This window comes from Callithrix jacchus, chromosome 17, assembly GCF_049354715.1.
Source record: "Callithrix jacchus isolate 240 chromosome 17, calJac240_pri, whole genome shotgun sequence".
Taxonomy (NCBI): Eukaryota; Metazoa; Chordata; class Mammalia; order Primates; family Cebidae; genus Callithrix; species Callithrix jacchus.
In genome coordinates, this window is record NC_133518.1 from 32,287,923 (window position 1) to 32,295,262 (window position 7,340).

The 7,340-nt window shown below is 42.8% G+C and overlaps 1 pseudogene; it reads left to right on the forward strand.

The window, feature by feature from the left end:
* The first annotated feature begins 684 nt into the window (after positions 1–684).
* On the forward strand, positions 685–1,785 carry LOC100391537 (actin, cytoplasmic 2 pseudogene; annotated as a pseudogene).
* The last annotated feature ends 5,555 nt before the right edge of the window (positions 1,786–7,340 follow it).

Sequence of the window (7,340 nt, forward strand, 5' to 3'; positions counted from 1 at the left end):
TCCTCCACAGCAAAGGAAACAAGCAAAAAAGTAAAAAGGAAGTCCTAGCCAGAGCAATCAAGCAAGATAAAGAAATAAAAGGCAGCCAAATGTCCAAAGTCAAATGATCTCTCTTTGATGACGATATAATTCTGTAAATAGAAAACCCTAAAGACTGCCAAAGGGCACCTAGAATTAATAAATGACTTTAGTAAAGTTTCAGGATACAAAATCAACATACAAAAATAGCATTTCTTTTTATTTTATTTTTTATTTTTTGAAATGGAGTTTTGCTATGTTGCTCAGGCTGGAGTGCAATGGCATGATCTCGGCTCACTGCAACCTCTATCTCCCAGGTTTAAGTGATTCTTCTGCCTCAGCCTTCCTGAGTAGCTGGGACTACAGGAACATGCCACTACACCTGGCTAATTTTTGTATTTTTTGTGGAGATGGTGTTTCCCCATGTTGGCTAGGCTGGTCTCAAACTCCTGACAGTAGGTGATCTGCTCACCCCGGCCTCCCAAAGTTCTGGGATTATAGGCATGAGCCACTGTGCCTGTACAAATGGTAGCATGCCTATACACAAATAACATTCAAGTTGACAGACAAATTAAGAATGCAATCCTAGCTCTCAGTTGCCACCACCAGCCTGCACACCGCATTCTCCTGCACTCTGTTCGTTGCCTCACTCCTCCTCAGGTCACAATGGAAGAAGAGATCGGCACCCTCATTATTGACAATGGTTCCAGCATGTGCAAAGCTGACTTTGCTAGGGATGATGTCCCCTAAGTTGTGTTTCCCTCCATCGTCAGGTGCCCCCGGCACTAAGGCATGATGGTGGGCATGGGCCAGAAGGACTCCTGTGTGGGCAACGAGGCCCAGAGCAAGTGCGGCATCCTGACCCTGAAGTATCCCATCGAGCATGGCATTGTCACCAACTGGGACGACATGGAGAAGATCTGGCACCAAACCTACAACGAGCTGCATGTGGCCCTGGTACTGTTGACTGAGGCCCTCCTGAGCCCCAAGGCCAACAAAAACAGAATGCCTCAGATGATGTTTGAGACCTTCAACACTCTGGCCATGTACATGGCTCTCCAGGTTGTGCTGTCCCTGTATGCCTCTGGCAGCACAACTGGCATTGTCATGGACTCTGGAGATGGGGTCACCCATATGGTGCCCATCTACGAGGGCTATGCCCTCCCCCATGCCATCCTGCATCTGGACATGGCTCTCTAGGACCTGACCGACTAACTCATGAGGATCCTTACCGAAAGTAGCTACAGCTTCACCACCACAGCGGAGCGGGAGATTGCATGTGACATCAAGGAGAAATTGTGCTATGTCACCCTGGACTTCGAGCATGAGATGGCCACCACCACATCCTCTTCTTCCCTAGAGAAAAGCTACGAGCTGCATGATGGCCAGGTCATCACCATCGGCAACAAGTGGCTTCAGTGTCCAAAGGCGCTGTTACAGCCTTCCTTCCTGGGCATGGAATCTTGCAGCATCCACAAGACCACCTTCAACTCCATCATGATGTGTGATGTGGGCAACCACAAAGACCTGTATGCCAACACGGTGCTGGCTGGTGGCACCACCATGCACCCAGGCATTGCTGACATGATGCAGAAGGAGATCGCCACTCTGGCAGCCAGCACCGTGATCATCGGCTCCGAGTGCAAGTACTCAATGTAGATCCATGGCTTCTTCCTGGCCTCACTGCCCTCCTTCCAGCAGATGTGGATTAGCAAGCAGGAGTACGACGAGTCCAGCCCCTCCATCATCCACCACAAATGCTTCTAAATGGACTCTGAGCAGATGCATAGCACTTGCTGCATGGGTTAATTCACAAGTATAAATTTGCCCCTGGCAAATGCATACACCTCATACTATCCTCACGAAACTGGAATAAGTCTTCAGAAAGAAACTGTCTGTGGAGCTTGTACCTGATATCAGCATTGGATTGTAGAACTTGTTGCTGATTTTGACCTTGTATTCAAGTTAACTGTTCCCCTTGGTATTTGTAGAATACCTGTACATATCTTTGATTTTAACCCTTAGTACATGCAGCTTGGTCACTTTGAGGCTGAGGTAAGTACATGCTTGTGGAAGACAAGTCTGTGGCCTGGTGAGTCTGCATGGCCAGCAGTCTCTGATCTGTGCAGGGTATTAATGTGTCAGGGCTGAGTGTTCTGGGATTTCTCTAGAGGCTGCAAGGGCTCCTGAACCAGTTGTTTCTGTCCTGCCAGTCTGCCAGGGTTGGAAACTCCAAGCCATAGGACCCAGTTTCCTTTCCTAGCTGATGTTTTTCTGCCAGAACACCATGCGCTCTTACTTGCCTTGAGTTGAAAGTGGTTTACATTTATACCTCCAAATATATTTATCCTTTTTAATTTATGTAGGGTTTCTTTTGTACACAATTCTCAATTCTTTAAAGAAATGACAACAAACTTTGTTTTCTACTATTATGTGAGAACATTGGGCCCCAGTAACATTGCGTAAGGAAAAATAAAAGTGCCGCTGTAACCAGAAAAAAGAATGCAATCCCATTTATAACAGCCATGCACAAAAGAAAATATCTAGGAATACATCTAAGCGATGAGGTGAAAGAGCTCTACAGGGAGAGCTACAAAACACTGCCAAAAGAAATCAGAGTCGACACAAACAAATAGAAAAACATTCCATGCTTATAGATTAGAAGAATCAATATTGTTAACATGGTCATATTGCTCAAAGCAGTCTACAGGTTCAATGCTATTCCTATCAAACTACCAACATTATTTTTCACAGAATTAGAAAAAAAACTGTTCTCAAATTAATATGGAACCAAAAACCCAGAATAGCCAAAGCAATCTTAAGCAAAAAGAACAAAGTTGGAGACATTGCATTTCCTGACTTCAAAATATACTATAAAGCTACAGTAATAAAACAGCCTGGTACTGATACAAAAACAGACACATAGACTAATGAAACTAAATAGAGAATCCAGAAATAAAGCCACACACCTGCAACCATCTGATCTCTGACAAAGTCAACAAAAATAAGCCCTGAGGAAAGGACTCCCCACTCAATAAATGGTGCTTGGGTAACTGGCTAGCCACATGCAGAAGAATGAAACTGGACTCTTACCTTTCACCATATGCAAAAATTAACTCAAAGATTTAAATGTAAGACTTCAAACTACAAAAATATGGAAGAAAACCTAGGAAATATCATTCTGGACATGGGCTTTGGCAAAGAACTTATAACTAAGTCCTCAAAAACAATTGCAACAAAAATTGACAAGTGGGACCTCATTAACTAACCAGTTTCTGCACAGCAAAAGAAACTGTCAACAGAGTGAACAGATAACTTAGAGAATGGGAGAAAATATTCACAAACTAGGCATCTGACAAAGGCCTAATATCTAGAATCTATAAGAAATTCAAATCATCAAGCAAAAAACAAACGATCCCATTAAAAGTGAGCAAAAGGCCAGGGGCAGTGGCTTATGCCGCTAATCCCAGCACTTTGGGAGGCCGAGGCGGGTGGATCAAGAGGTAAAGAGATTGAGACCATCCTGGCCATGGTGAAATCCTGGCTCTACTAGAATACAAAAAATTAGCTGGGCATGGTGGCGGGCACCTGTAGCCCCCAGCTTCTCAGGAGGCTGAGGCAGGGGAATTGTTTGAACCCAGGAGATGGAGGTTGAAGTGAGCTGAGATTGTGCCACTCCAGCCTGATGACAGAGCAAGACTCCATCTCAAAAAAAGTGAGCAAAAGACATGAACACACACTTCTCAAAAAAAGACACGCAGATGGCAAAAAACATCTGAAAAATGTTCTACATCACTAATCATCGGAGAAATGCAAAGCAAAGCCACAATGAGATACCATCTCACCCTAGTTAGAATGACTTTTATCAAAAAGACAGGGAATTGCCCGGGTGAGGTGGCTCATGCCTGTAATCCCAGCACTTTGGGAGGCCAAGGTGGGCAGATGGCCTGAGGTCAGGAGTTTGAGACCAACTTGGCCAAACACAGTCTCCACTAAAAATACAAAAATTACCCAGGCTTGGTGGCCTGCGCCTGTAGTCCCAGCTACTCAAGGGGCTGAGGGAGGAGAATCGTTTGAACCTGGGAGGTGGAGGTTGCAGTGAGCCAAGGTCGCACCACTGCACTCCAGCCTGGGTGACAGAGCGAAACTCTGTCTCAAGGAAAAAAAAAAAAAAAAAGGACAAAATGTGATATACATACACAATAGAATATTATTATTATTTAGCCATTGAAAGAATAAAATCCCATCATTTGCAGCAACATAGTGGAACTGGAGGTCCTTAAGTCAAGTAAAGTCAGCTGAACACGGAAAGACAAATATCTCTTCCTTACAGTTCCTGAAAAGAATGAAGGAAAAAAATGTTGATTTAAAATTTTAAAAAGACAAATATCTCAGGTTCTCACGCATATGGAAGCTAAAAGTGAATCTAGTGAAGGTAGAGAGCAGATGGATGGTTACCAGAGACCAGAAAGGATAGGAGGGAGGGAAGGATGAAGAGAGGTTGATTCATAGGTACAGACAGACAGTGAGATAGAACAGACAAGACTTTGTATGTGATAGATAAGCAGACTGGCTACGGTTAATATTAATCTAGTTTGCATTTTAAAATAGCTAGAACAGAATAATTCAAATGTTTCCAGCATAAAGAAAAAAAAATATTTAAGGTGATGGATATATCCCAATTACTCTGATTTGATTATATGAATGTGTCAGATTATCACGTATAGTCCCAAAATATGTACATCGATTATGTATCAATAAAAAATATAAAATAGGCCGGGCACAGTGGCTCAAGCCTGTAATCCCAGCACTTTGGGAAGTTGCGGCGGGTGGATTATGAGGTCAAGAGATCGAGACCATCCTGGTCAACATGGTGAAACCCCGTCTCTACTAAAAATACAAAAAATTAGCTGGGCATGGTGGTGCGTGCCTGTAATCCCAGCTACTCAGGAGGCTGAGGCGGGAGAATTGCTTGAACCCAGGAGGTGGAGGCTGCAATGAGCCAAGGTCACACCATTGCACTCCAGCCTGGGTAACAAAAGCAAAAACTCTGTCTCAAAAAAAAAAATATATATATATATATAAAATAATAAGAAATTGTTTAAAGAAATACATAATTTCTTAAGACTAAGTTGAAAATGCAGAAGGGTTAAAGTGGTGGCAAGTAATTGTTAAAGCTTTTTTAGATTGTCATTTGGAATTGAGCATGTCTTTTAGCTAGCAAGGTAATATTTCAGCAGGAATATTCCTTACCATATTTCTAAGATCAGAAAGCTGCCTCATCATCCACAGGAAGTCAGCATTCAAAGACCATGCCAAATAAATACTGTGAAAACAGGTATGGCAATCTTGTTTGGGAACTAAAAAAATAATAAATGCCTTGACAAACAAAGAGTGTTGGGGCTTATGCCAATGTTCTCAGTAACTCTTTCTTACTATGAACCAGGGTGTTTTATATCGTTGGCAATGAAAAGTCAATATCTGACCAACGATTTGGAGTAATGTCCCTAATACAGCATAAATCTTATTTCAGAGGAAGAATATGGCAGAATAGGAGCTGCTGAAAACAGTTTCTCCAGTGTTTTTAATCTATTCAGGCTCCACCTTATTTCAATCAGTTATCAGTCTGGACTCACCAACAGCATGTCCTTTATTTTATTTATTTATTTATTCATTCATTCATTCTGAGACAGGGTCTCACTCTGCAGCCCAGACTGGAGTGCAGTGGTGCAATCTTAGGTCACTGCAGCCTCAACCACCTAGACTGAAGTAATCCTCCCAGCCCAGCCTCCCAAGTAGCTGGGACTACAGGCATGTATCATCACGCCTGGCTAATTTTTGTATTTTTTTTTTTTTTTTGTAGAAATGGAGTTTCGCCATATTGGCCAGTTTGGTCTAGAACTCCTGGACTCAAGTGATCCACCCTTTGGGGCCTCCCATAATGCCGAGATTACAAGAGCCACTGTGCCCAGCTGATGCTCTTTTCTTTTCTTCTTTCTTTCTTTCTTTTTTTTTTTTTTTTTGACAGAGTCTCGATCTGTTGCCCAGGCTGGAGTGCAGTGGTGCAGTCTTGGCTCACTGCAACCTCTGCCTCCCAGGTTCAAGTATTCTCCTATCTCAGCCTCCCAAGCAGCTAGGATTACAGGTACATGCCACCACACCCAACTAATTTTTGTATTTTTAGTAGAGAGAGCATTTTGCCACGTTGTCCAGGCTGGTCTCAAACTCCTGACCTCAAATGATCCACCTGCCTCAGCCTCCTAAAGTGCTGGGATTACAGGCTTGAGCCACCACACTGGCCCCTTTATTTCTTCTGGACATGTATTCTAGTCATTGACTTCCAAGCAGGGCTACTGATTAAAATAGTATAAAGCTAATCATTCAAATTTAAAAACCTTGACTGAAACTGGAAACAATCAACAGCAAAGGAAGAAAACTGATGAAATGAGTACTTACTCACATCCTGTTGTTACAAAGTCACACACAGCCTGTGGCAATGATAGCACTGTACCCATACATACTATGACATCAAAATGTGTCATGAAGGGGAGTCAAGGTGCATCAAAAATTGACCATTTCAGATTGGTGCGCATGAATGAGATAAAGTATATATCCTATCTCCTATTTGTTTTCATCAAAACTGCCCCTGTTGGCCAGGTGCAGTAGCTCATGCCTATAATCCTCACACTTTGGGAGTCTGAGGTGGGAGGATCACATGAGAGCAGGAGTTTGAGACCAGCCTGGACAATATAAGGAGACCTCGTCTCTACAAATAAATGAATAAATAAATAACTGCCCATGTTACTTATAATAAATTTCATTTGCCTTTCCTGGGCACTTCTTTACAATTTCATATTTTTTGGGCTGAAGTAAAGTAGATTAAACCTAAGCTAGGCCAATGTTGCCTAGAGGAAGGAGCCTGAGACAATTCTCAGAAGAGTCAGGTTCGTCTAGTTTTGACATTGAAACTAACTAACTCAGGCAAGTTAGAGCTGCTTGGTATCTCATCTCTACCATCAGTCAAATGAGGATAATATTGCCTACCTTGCACACTTGCCTCACAGAGTGATAATGAGAATCAAGAGACATGTGAAAGGATTTTGAAGTTAAAAGTGCTGTGCAAAAGCAAGCGATTATAATGGGAAAAAAATGCTGGCGGGGTGCAGTGGCTCATGCCTGTAATCCTAACACTTTGGGAGGTTGAGGCATGTGGATCACCTGAGGTCAGGAGTTTGAGACCAGCCTGGCCAACATGGTGAAACCCTGTTTCTACTAAAAAGCAAAAAATTAGCTGGGCATGGTGGCACATGTCTGTAATGCCA